Source organism: Microtus pennsylvanicus, chromosome 5, assembly GCF_037038515.1.
Source record: "Microtus pennsylvanicus isolate mMicPen1 chromosome 5, mMicPen1.hap1, whole genome shotgun sequence".
Classification (NCBI taxonomy): domain Eukaryota; kingdom Metazoa; phylum Chordata; class Mammalia; order Rodentia; family Cricetidae; genus Microtus; species Microtus pennsylvanicus.
In genome coordinates this window covers 47,901,195-47,914,519 of record NC_134583.1, presented here as the reverse complement: position 1 = coordinate 47,914,519, position 13,325 = coordinate 47,901,195, and positions in this window count along the sequence as shown.

The window sequence follows — 13,325 nt, the reverse complement described above, 5'->3', positions numbered from 1 at the left end:
CTTTGTAAAGGAATCCTTTCTGAGAAGGAGGTAATGGATGCTTGGAAAGATCTTCATCACAACAGTTTGTTGACATAATTTTGATATTTTCCACAAAACTAACATACTTACTCACATAAAATCATAAACAGAATTTTATGCCAAACAAAAAATCTGTCTGATCCAGAATATCAATCAGCTTTGAATGCCTTCTAATAGAGGTTCTGCTTAAGCGAACTAATTACTTTGAGTGCTACCTAATAACTATTAACATGGCAATAATAATAACGAAGGCATGTTAAGTGACCATATCTTACAATGAGTCAATAAGAAGTTTTGTTTTAGAAGACTGAAAATTTCTATAAAGCATCTGCATGTTTGTTGTTCAAAATCATAGAATCAGTGACAATATTTAAGTAGCATAATCAGTAATAAACTCATTTGTTTTCCTTCCTATATACTTACCAATACTCACTCTCTTAATAGTTAAAAATGTTATCTGAGATACACTGACCCTGCTGTAGCAGGCAGAAGAAAATGCTAAGAGATGTTTCATCTACTACACTGAACTTACAGGATCAGAACAAGCTGAAGCAGATGACAGAAAACCCCTGGTTTAATTGTCCTTAGCTGTCTCTCTTTTATATTTGGTGTTAGATGAAAAGATTAGAACCTTGGTTTCCCTCAGGTGTTACTAGACTTTCTTTTATTGCCCATGGGACCTGAACTTTCTTGAATCTATTGTACCTTGAGGATGTGATGAAGTTCCAGTGCCAACAGGATAAACCACAAGAAAGAAAACCAAGCTCTAGTGAAGGGAAGCATCACCACCATGTAAGAGTCGGCAGCTGAATGTCTTAAACTCAATCCTTGCTCTGGGACTCTCTGCTTCTGGTGCTTAGCAGTTTTGTTAAACACTCTGAGCTTCAGCTCACTTTTTTTTAGTAAAGATAATTTTCTCATTGGATGCTATGAAATGCTATAGAAATGATTCTATGATTAAATAAAATGTCATATATTCATTAAAAAGGTAACAGTTTATAAATTTAATAAATATTTGTATCACACAATAGCAGAGTTCAGGCACACTTTTACCCATTCAGTTATACTAGTAAGACAGTTATGGTTCTTTTGCTTAGATGGCTTATACTTTTATTTATTTTCTTTGAAATGGGTTCTCTTGTAGGCCAGTATGACTTTTGTGTCACAAAGGAGCTGACTTTGAACTGTTCTTTTTGTCATGACTTACCAAATACTGAGATCATGGCTATGGACCACCATGCTCAATGTGTACAGTTCTAGGGTTGAACCAGGGCTTCACTTATGCTATGTAAGCACACCACCAAGTGAACTAGATCCCTAATCAAAAGCTTAGTCCATGTGTAGTGGGATCTCCAGGTAGACTGGAAGTAAGTATGGCTCAGTGGCTTCTCTAAGTTCAGGAGGCAAGAGACAGAAAGCTATAAGGGAAATTTGTCCTAAATATGTAGATCTTTTTCTCTTTCAAAAAAACTTCTTTATTATATCTTTGAGTGTTTCACATCATGCACCCCAATTCTGTTCACATCCAAGTCCACCGATATCCAACCTCATCACTGCAGCCTGTACCCACAAAAGAGACAAAACAAGGTAGGCAAGCAAGCAAACAAATGCAAGAAGAACAACAACAACAGAAAAACCAACAACCAAAACAGAATAGTTGTGGACCTGAGTATTAGCCAGGAAGGTCAGATGGAGCCACTATGGCCAACTGCCTTGGGTATGGGATGGAGTCAGCTCCATTACATACATGCCCTCAGGGTGGGCTCATCCTCAACTGTGGTGAGGGGCGAGGCCCCTATTGTCTAAATGCAGGGTCTTGCTCACTTACTAAGTGGCCAGTGAGAGCAAGGGCCAGCTTTCCCAGCATAGTGAAGGGCAGGGATGACTTAGCATAGCCCTCTGATTTCATCTTGCATGGATCCTAAGGCAAACTGAGGTGACACTAGCCACTGACTTCAAAATAGGCCAGTCTGTGGCTGGACCACAGACCCAGACATGGTCCTAGGTAGCAGTGTGATCAGGACATCACAATTGACCCAGGTGATAAGCTGGCCGCCAATATATGCCCACTGCTTTTCTACATTTCTTGCTTTATGTGATTTTCCACAGCATATGGTCCATTCCACTTCTCTATCTTTCCTATTTCTATGTCCCATTTTTCTTTAAAATGATGAAAGGGCCCCCTGTCTTTCTTTCTGTCAGTCTGGGCCTAGGTACCAGGCTGGCTTTCTTTTCCCTTTAGGGGCCTCGAGGGTAGATCTTATTCTTAGATTTTCCATTTTTAGTTACCTTGTTCTACACTGATCATTCTTCAGGAAAATGTATAAGGAGGAGACTTTTGTTCCCTAATCATTCAAGTGACTGGAGGCTATTAGATTTTGAAGGAGCTAGTCAACAGTTCAAGACAGAAATAAAATGGAATTAAATTAATTTGTAAGCAAGCTTAATTTTTTTCTGGCATAAAAATCCTATATTGTAGCTATAGCTGGAGATAGGATCCTATGCTTAGAGACCCTGAGGTGTTACAAGGAATGGGAACCTTTGTTTGTCCTGGTAGCCTGGCTGGATTACACCAGAAATAACCACACAGAAACTGTATTCATTAAAACACAGCTTGGTCCATTAGCTCTAGTTTCTTATTGGCTAATTCTTATATCTTAATTTAACCCATTTCTATTAATCTCTTTATTGCTATGTGTCAGTGGCTTACTGGTAAGATTCTAAATGGAATCCGTCTCTGGCGGGAGGATCCATGGCTTCTCTCACTCTGCCCCTTTCCCCAGCATTCAATTCTGTCTTCTCTGCCTACCTAAGTTCTTCCCTATCAGGCCCATAGCAGTTTCTTTATTCATTAACCAGTCAATGAAAGTGACACATGAAGAGAAGAACCTCCTACACCATTTCCCCTTTTCTGTTGAAACAAAACGGAAGGCTTTAACATTAACATACTAAAATTACATATAACAAAACAGGCATTAAGCAAGAATTACAATTACAATATTTATATCTACTTTATCTTTTATCATAAGTAATGAAAACTATAACTATCTACCTATTCTTTAACTCCATCAAAAACTCCACAAGGATATAATATTACCTAAGTAGACAGGAAGTGCATCATAAACAACTTCCAAAACTCTAGAACTGACAGAGACATCTCACTGCCTGGACATTTGCTCAAAGTTCTTCTGTACCGTTGGGGCACCCATTTTCAGCCTACAGGCCCATAGTATCAGGCAGACTTTTCTATGAAGCAGGAAATTTCAAAGACAGTTCAGTCACTTTCTTCTGTATCTTGTAGAATGTCTCGTGGACTCTTTCATGAAGCAGGAACCCCGAAGGATCACCTCACCTTTAGGCAAGTTCAACAGTCATCTCTCTGTGGGTACTGCATGTCCAATGAACCAGACTAGGCAAGAGCAGTTTCTTGCCCAAATGGCTAGCAAACTCCATAAGGAGCCTCTTCAATGTCCATTTTCCTCTTGAAGTAGCTGGTGCTTCCAGGAGCAGATGCATCTCATTATCATGAAAAGCCCTAAGTTATTAAAAACATTTTAAATGCCATATTCTGTAGTCTTTGAAAGATATGAAGAATGCCTATCTGAAATATAACTATGCACATCTAGAAAAATCTAACTAACATGAATACAAACTTGACTACTATAGATGATTATCTATTAACCATTATTTCTTAATTATACATTGTATTTTGTAAATGAACTACACAAACACAATACCTTAATCAAGAGCAGAAATATACATAGAACAAAATTGACCTAAATTTATATCAATAAACCAAGATCCATCCCAATGTAAATTATTCATATCTATATAATATCCTTCTTTAAATGTAAAAGAACATTCATAAACAATATTTGGGAATATGGGTATATTTTTTCTCTCCAAACTGCTTCATGATATTTGGGGGTCCTGTTAATCAGGTATTTCATGGTGTATCCTATGTGCTAGGTTCATCTCAGTCAGCAGTTGAGTTAAATAAGTTTTGAGGGTGTTCATGGCAACCTTTCAGGAGGCCTTGGTCCATGAAACCATATTGGCATGGAAGCAATTCACAGATTCTCATCTTCTATGAAAACAAAAGAAGAACCTTTTTTCCAAAGCACCATATTTTTAGACCCAAATTCGGAAGTCAAAATACCTTTATAACATACATGCTGGTTTATTTTATTTTTTATTTTTTTAATTGGTTTTTTTAAATTTATTTATTAAGGATTTCTGCCTCCTCCCCGCCACTGGCTCCCATTTCCCTCCCCCTCCCCTGATCAAGTCCCTCTCCCTCATCAGCTCGAAGAGCAATCAGGGTTCCCTGACCTGTGGGAAGTCCAAGGACCACCCACCTCCATCCAGGTTTAGTAAGGTGAGCATCCAAACTGCCTAGGCTCCCCCAAAGCTAGTACGTGCAGTAGGATCAAAAACCCATTGCCATTGTTCTTGAGTTCTCAGTAGTCCTCATTGTCCGCTATGTTCAGCAAGTCCTGTTTTATCCCAGGCTTTTTCAGACCCAGGCCAGCTGGCCTTGGTGAATTCCCAATAGAACATCCCCATTGTCTCAGTGTGTGGGTGTACCCCTCGCGGTCCTGAGTTCCTTGCTCGTGCTCCCTCTCCTTCTGCTCCTGATTTGGACCTTGAGATTTCTGTGCGGTGCTCCAATGTGGGTCTCTGTCTCTGTCTCCTTTCATCGCCTGATGGAGGTTAATATTCAGGAGGATGCCTATACGTTTGTCTTTGGATTCACCTTCTTATTTAGCTTCTCCAGGATCACAAATTATAAGCTCAATGTCCTTTATTTATGGCTAGAAACCAAATATGAGTGAGTACATCCCATGTTCCTCTTTTTGGGTCTGGTTTACCTCACTCAGGATAGTGTTTTTTATTTCCATCCATTTGTATGCAAAATTCAAGAAATCCTTGTTTTTTACTGCTGAGTAATACTCTAATATGTATATATTCCATACTTTCTTCATCCATTCTTCCATTGAAAGGCATCTAGGTTGTTTCCAGGTTCTGGCTATTACAAACAATGTGGCTATGAACATAGTTGAGCATATACTTTTGTTGTATGATAGGGCCTCTCTTGAATATATTCCCAAGAGTGGTATTGCTGGGTCCTGGGGTAGGTTGATCTCGAATTTCCTGAGAAACCGCCACACTGCTTTCCAAAGTGGTTGCACAAATTTGCATTCCCACCAGCAATGGATGAGTGTACCCCTTTCTCCACAACCTCTCCAGCAAAGGCTATCATTGGTATTTTTATTTTAGCCATTCTGACAGGTGTAAGATGGTATCTTAAAGTTGTCTTGATTTGCATTTCCCTGATCGCTAAGGAAGTTGAGCATGACCTTAAGTGTCTTTTGGCCATTTGAAGTTCTTCTGTTGAGAATTCTCTGTTCAGCTCAGTGCCCCATTTTATAATTGGGTTGATTAGCCTTTTATGGTCTAGTTTCTTGAGTTCTTTATATATTTTGGAGATCAGACCTTTGTCACTTGCGGGGTTGGTGAAGATCTTCTCCCAGTCAGTGGGTTGCCTTTTTGTCTTAGTGACAGTGTCCTTTGCTTTACAGAAGCTTCTCAGTTTTAGTAGGTCCCATTTATTCAATGTTGCCCTTAATGTCTGTGCTGCTAGGGTTATACGTAGGAAGTGGTCTCCTGTGCTTGTGTGTTGTAGAGTACTTCCCACTTTCTCTTCTATCAGGTTCAATGTGTTCAGACTGATATTGAGGTCTTTAATCCATTTGGACTTGAGTTTTGTGCATGGTGATAGATATGGATCTATTTTCATTCTTTTACAGATTGACATCCAGTTGTGCCAGCACCATTTGTTGAAGATGCTTTCTTTTTTCCATTGTATACTTTTAGCTCCTTTATCGAAAATCAGGTGCTCATAGGTTTGTGGGTTAAAGTCAGGGTCTTCTATTCGATTCCATTGGTCGACTTCTCTGTTTTTATGCCAGTACCGCACTGTTTTCATTACTGTAGCTCTGTAATAGAGTTTGAAGTCAGGGATGGTAATGCCTCCAGACAATCCTTTATTGTATAAGATTGTTTTGGTTATCCTGGGTTTTTTTGTTTTTCCATATAAAGTTGATTATTGTTTTCTTCAGATCTGTGAAGAATTTTGATGGGATTTTGATGGGGATTGCTTCTGGTAGAATTGCCATTTTTACTATGTTGATCCTCCCAATCCAAGAGCAAGGGAGGTCCTTCCATTTTCTCGTGTCCTCTTCAATTTCTTTCTTCAAAGACTTAAAGTACTTGTCAAATAGATCTTTCACTTCCTTGGTCAGAGGTACCCCAAGATATTTTATGCTATTTGTGGCTATCGTGAAAGGTGATGCTTCTCTGACTTCCCTCTCTGCTTCCTTATCCTTAGTGTATAGGAAGGCAACTGATATTTTGGAGTTGATCTTGTATCCTGCCACATTACTTTAGGTGTTTATCAGCTTAGGAGTTCTTTGGTAGAGTTTTTGCGGTCACTTATGTACACTATCATATCATCTGCAAATAACGAAAGTTTAAACTTCTTCCTTTCCAATTCGAATCCCCTTGATCCCATTATGTTGTCTTATTGCTATTGCTAGAACTTCAAGCACTATGTTGCAGAGGTATGGAGAGAGTGGACATCCTTGTCGTGTTCCTGATTTTAGTGGGATGGCTTTGAGTTTTTCTCCGTTTAATTTAATGTTAGCTGTCAGTTTGCTGTAAATAGCTTTTATTATATTTAGGTATGACCCTTGTATCCCTAATCTCTCCAAGACCTTTATCATAAAGGGGTGTTGAATTTTGTCAAATGCTTTTTCAGCATCTAATGAAATGATCATATGGTTTTTTTCTTTCAGTTTATTTATATGGTGGGCTACATTGATAGATTTGCGTATGTTGAACCAACCCCGCATCTCTGGGATGAAGCCTACTTGATCATAATGGATAATTTTTCTAATGTGTTCTTGGATTCGGTTTGCCAGTATTTTATTGAGAATTTTTGCGTCGATATTCATGAGTGAGATAGGCCTGTAATTCTCTTTCTTGGTTGGGTCTTTGTGTGGTTTTGGTATCAGGGTAACTGTAGCTTCATAAAAGGAATTTGGCAATGACTCTTCTGTTTCTATATTGTGAAATACATTAAGGAGTATAGGTATTAGTTCTTCTTGGAAGTTCTGGTAGAATTCTGCATTGAAACCATTTGGTCCTGGGCTTTTTTTCGAAGGAGATTTTTGATAACCATTTCTAATTCTTCGTGACTAACAGGTCTATTTAGATCATTCACCTGGTCTTGGTTTAGCTTTGGTATATGGTACTTATTTAAAAAAATGTCCATTTCTTTTGTATTTTCCAGTTTTGTGGCATACAGGCTTTTGTAGTAAGATCTAATGATTCTCTGAATTTCCTCTGTGTCTGTGGTTATGTCCCCCTTTTCATTACTGATCTGATTTATTTTCGTGCTCTCTCTCTGTTGTTTAATTAATTTGGATAGGGGTTTGTCGATCTTGTTGATTTTCTCCGGGAACCAACTTTTTGTTTCATTGATTCTTCGGACTGTTTTCTGTGTTTCTATTTTGTTGATTTCAGCCCTCAGTTTTATTATTTCCAGTGTTCTACTTCTCCTGGGCGCGTCTGCTTCTTTTTTTTCTAGAGCTTTCAGATGTGTTGTTAAGTCCCCAATGTATGCATTCTCCGTATTCTTTAAGTGGGCACTTAGTGCTAAGAACTTTCCTCTTAGCACTGCTTTCATCATGTCCCATAGGCTTGAGTATGTTGTCTCTTTATTTTCATTAAATTCAGGGAAGACTTTAATTTCTTTCTTAATTTCTTCCTTGACCCAGGTGTGGTTCAGTAGTTGACTGTTCAGTTTCCATGAGTTTGTCGGCTTTTTGTGGGTAGTATTGTTGTTGTCTTCTAACTTTAATCCGTGGTGATCTGATAAGACTGATATTTTTTTGTATCTGTGGAGGTTTCCTTTGTTTCCGAGTATGTGGTCAATTTTCGAGAAGGTTCCATGAGCTGCAGAGAAGAAGGTATATTCTTTCTTATTTGGGTGGAATGTTCTATAGATGTCTGTTAAGTCCATTTGCTTCATTACCTCCAATAATTCTCTTAATTCTCTATTAGGTTTCTGTCTGATTGACCTGTCCCTTGGAGAGAGAGGTGTGTTGAAGTCTCCTCCTACTAGTGTGTGTGGTTTGATGTCTGCCTTGAGTTCTAGTAATATTTCTTTTATGTAAGTGCGTGCTTTTATATTATGGGTATAGATATTCAGGATTGAGACGTCATCCTGATGAATTGTTCCTGTTATGAGTATAAAGTGTCCATCTCGATCTCTTCTGATTGATTTTAGTTTGAAGTCAGTTTTGTCAGAAATTAGTATGGCCACACCTTCTTTTTTCTTTTGACCATTTGCTTGAAACACCTTTTCCCAACCCTTTACTCTGAGTAGATACCTGTCTTTGTGGTTGAGATGTGTTTCTTGCAAACAGCAGAATGTTGGATCCTGTTTTCGTATCCAATCTCTTAGCCTGTGCCTTTTTATAGGTGAATTGAGCCCATTATTATGAAGTGATATTAATGACCAGTGGTTGTTTACTCCGGTTATTCTTATTGTTTTTCGTAGTAGAGTTTGTGTGTCTCCCTTCTTTGAGATGTGCTGGTGAAGGGTCCCTAGATGCCTGAGTTATTGTAGGCAGTGTTGGCAATGTTGGATTCTTTGGGTTGCGATTTTCCTTCTATTACTTTCTGTAGGGCTGGATTTGTGGCTACGTATTCTTTAAATTTGTTCTTATCCTGAAATGTCTTTTTTTTTCTCCATTGATAGTGAATGATAGCTTGGCTGGGTATAGTAGTTTGGGTTTGCATCCATGGTCTCTTAGCTTCTGCAGTACATCTGTCCAGGACCTTCTGGCTTTCATGGTTTCCATAGAGAAGTCAGGTGTAAGTTTGATCGGTTTACCTTTATAAATTACTTGCCCTTTTTCTTTTGCAGCTCTTAATATTCTTTCTCTAACCTGTATATTTTGTGTTTTGATTATTATATGGCGAGGAGATGTTTTTCTTTGATCCAGTCTGTTTGGTGTTCTGTATGCTTATTGAATATTTAAATGAATATCTTTCTTTATGTTGGGAAAGTTTTCTTCCATAATTTTGTTAAAAATATTTTCTGGCCCTTTGAGCTGTGACTCTTCTCCTTCTTCTATTCCTATTATTCTCAGGTTTGGTCTTTTTATTGTGTCCCATACTTCCTGAATGTTTTGTGTTGAGAATTTGTTGGCTTTGCTGTTTTCTTTGATCTGTGCGTTTATTTTCTCTATGGTGTCTTCAGAATCTGAGATTCTTTCTTCTATCTCTTGTATTCTATTGATTATGCTTGTTTCTGTAGACTCTGCTCATTGACCTAGATTTTCCATATCCAGCTGGTCCTCAGTTTGTGTTTTCTTCCTTGCCTTCATTTCAGTTTTCAATTCTTGAACTGTTTCCATTACCTGTTTGATCGCTTTTTCTTGGTTTCCCAGGGTATCATGTACGTATTTACTCATTTCTTCAAACTTTTTGTTATATATCTCATCCATTTCTATAAGGGCATTTTTTTTACATGTTGTTTAAGGGATTCTATTGCTTTCATGAAGTCAATTTTTTCCACTTCTTCTGTGTTAGGGTGTTCAAATACTTCTGCTGTAAGACCATTGGGTTCTGGTGTTTTCATGTTGTTTTTCAGATTATTGGGTGAATTCTTGCCTTGGCGCCTGCCCATCTCTTCCTATTGATCCTATCTAATGGGTCTTTTAAAATTGAATCTGGTTTCCCTGCTGGCCAAGGTTTCTGCTTATCAAATACCCTCGCTCTGTTTCCTGGTTCCTGCCGCAGGCCAAGAACCCTCTCTCCCCTCCAAAGGGTCTTCAGGTTCAGGACCAGGCTCCCCGTTTGCCAGTGACCTAGCCAATAAAAGGCCTACCTCTTTGATTTAATTGTAGTGGGGTGATGTGCTCTCGTTATTGCGCGCCCGTCCCTGCCGCTTGCGTCTGCCGCAGCGCCAGTCCCCGCTGGTCCCGCCACTTGCATCTGTCGCTGTGCTGGTCCCCCAAAGCCTATTTTTGATTGCAGCGCCTCTCCGCTGCGACTGCGTGCCACGCTTCTCCGCCGCAACTCTGTGCGCTGTGCCTCTTTGCCGCGACTCGCTGGTTTAGTTTAGCAGCCCATACAATAAAATGACTCTGTGTACTTAGCTCCTTCACAGTCAAAAAATTCAAAGGAAACACAATAATATGCTCTCTGTGAATTTTCCATTTTTACCTGGCTTATTTTTCTTAACTCCTTTTAATCTATCACTATCTGTACTCTGACTCTTTAAATACTCTACCCTTTTTTAAAGCATTAACTTTATTTTATGACTATAGTCTTTTTCTTCTCTCTCCTAAGCCTACATGCATCCATCCAACACCGTGACCCATTTAGAGGTAATATATGTCTGAATTTGTCCTATTGTGAGTCTGTACCTTTTTACTGTACAGGAGCACTTCTTTTTTTTTTATTTGAGAAAAGGAAAAAAAGTTTCCTCCTTCTCCCAGCCTCCCATTTCCCTCCCCCTCCTCCCACACTTCTCCCCCTCCCCCTTCAGTCCAAAAAGCAGTCAGAGTTCCCTGCCCTGTGGAAAGTTCAAGGTCCTCCCCCCTCCTTCCATGTCTAGGAAGGTGAACATCCAAACTGGCTAGGCTCCCACAAAGCCAGAACATGAAGTAGGATCAAAACCCCGTGCCATTGTTCTTGGCTTCTCATCAGCCCTCATTGTTCGCCATGTTCAGAGAGTCCGGTTTTATCCCATGCTTTTTCAGTCACAGTCCAGCTGGCCTTGGTGAGCACAGGAGCACTTCTTAGTACTCTAAGGGCTTCTTAAAATCTTAAATTGTTAGTAGGGATAAAATGGTAACACCTGTTTGCCTGCCCAGTCTAAAACTTAAACTGCGCTGTTACTATGGTAAATAGGTTGTTCCTGCCTACACTCTGCAGAGTTCAGCATGGCAGAGCTGATTGCACCTCTGAGCCATGCACAGTGCCCCAATTCCAAGCATACAGTCAATCCAAGTTGCCATCAAGCTAGCCGCATGCACTACAATGCTGACAACCCCATCCAAGTGCTTGGTCTACCAAAAGACTCAGAGTTTGCACTGGCAGCGTAGCTCAGAAATCTGGCATTTCAAAACTGCCACATCTTTTTTCTTATATGGCTGAATCTGGAAAATCTCTCTAAGAGCTGCCACAAGCAACCAACAAGCAGCAAGAAGTTTATTTTTTTCTAGAATTCCCTTTTAAGCCCTCTTAGGTTTTATGTGGTGTTAGTTGGCCATGTTGGGCCACCAAATGAGCAGGAGCCGTTGTTTGTCCTGGTCACCTGGCTAGCTTACATCCAAAATAACCACACAGAAACTGTATTCATTAAAACATTGCTTGGCCCATTAGTTCTAGTTTCCTATTGGATAGTTCTTACATCTTAATTTAACCAATTTCTATTAATCTGTGTATCTCCACATGCCAGTGGCTTACTCCAAGATTCTAACCTGCATCCATTTTAGGCGGAAGGATTCATGGCTTCTCTCATTCTGCCCTTCTTTCCAGCATTCAATTCTGTCTTCTCCACCTACCTGAGTTCTGCCCTATGAGGCCCAAAGCAGTTTCTTTATTCATTAACCAATGAAAGTGACACATGAACAGAAGGGCCTCCTCCAACACTGGGGTGAGTTTTAAAAGATGGCAGGTAAGTTCCTGACAGGAAACCTTGATTACTATGTTTCCAAAAAGTCAGGGGTCAGGTAGCTATAGGTCTTGAATATGGCATATAAGTCTTAATTAAGCTGTCCAGTGTGGAAATACAGTCCCTGGCTGAAATGAGGCATCATCAGAACTGGCCATTAGTATCATCTGAGTTGCCAGTGCCTTTAGATCTTGGATAAGGTTTATCTGCACAGAGCCTAGTGTACTGTCATGTTTTACTGGTTAGTGTGGTACATGTTTACATTTTCCCCTTACTAGCATTTGCACAGGGACATTGAGAACTTGGTCAAGGTGACAATACTCCACATGGAAGTGATGACTTCCTTGAAACACATAATATTCAGTGTGAACCTTGTAATCTCCATTGCAACAAAGGCATTGAACCTGATCTTCTAAAATGGTGTAATCTTCAAAATCTCATCCTGGAGGGAGACCCACAAGAAAAAGTCAATAATCTCAGATTCCTTGATGGGAACAGAGGGAAGTGACTTGAGCTTCATATTCTTGTCTGCATGAATAAGCTTGATTGGGATCCATTCCTTGTCTGTGGCCTTCACCAGCATTCTCCTCCTGGCCAGAAATAGATACTGAACATGGTCCAGAAGGCCTTTTTAGAGGCCATTGTCCCTCCTGATTCTCTGGGACTATACCTGTGTCATCTGTTTTCTGTTGTTTACCAAATAAGGAAGAATTAAAGATTTAATTTGAGGCTTTCCAAGTTATTTTACTACTGATAGCAAACTCCTAATTTTGTTTTAAGCTTCAAAACCATAAATATTCCCCATTAAATTTCAAACCAATATAGAAATTATTTTAAATCCACCAATAGGAGCATTTATAAATTATAAATTTATTACTGTAAATGTATATTACTATGTTAAAATTGAGATGAAGATCTGGATATTCATCACTGTTCTATTGTTGCACAGAGACACCATGATCAAGGCAACTGTTATGAAAGAAGACATTTAATTTGGGGCTTGCTTACATTTTCAGAGGGTTGGTCTGTTATCATCATGATGGGAACATGGTGGCACATGTGGTCCTAGAGCAGTAGCTGAGAACTACATCCTGATCCATTGGCATCAAGCAAAGGGAAAGCTTATTATGGGCTTTTGAAACCTCAAAGCGTACCCCTAGTAATATACTTCCACCAACACCACCACAGCTCCTCTAACAAGGCCTCCTAATCCTTTTAATCCTTTCAAATTGTTCTATTCTCTGGTGACTAAGCATTCAAATATATGAGTTTATGAGGGTCATTCTTATTCACACTACCACAACCTAATATTCATAATTGTCTAATATTTTCTTCCTTCCATGAAAAGAATTGGTGTTCTTTGAAGTACTGGGAGTAGGAATTGTGATATGAACTTGGATGCCCTGATGGTTCAGAGAGCAAATGCTAAAAAATACTAAAATGAAATATAACATATCTCATGTGAAAGTGGGGGTTAGAAACTTGGGGTGGAAAAATCTAAGCGGGGAGATAAGAATATGGAGGAGAAGAGATGATATAAAATAGGGTT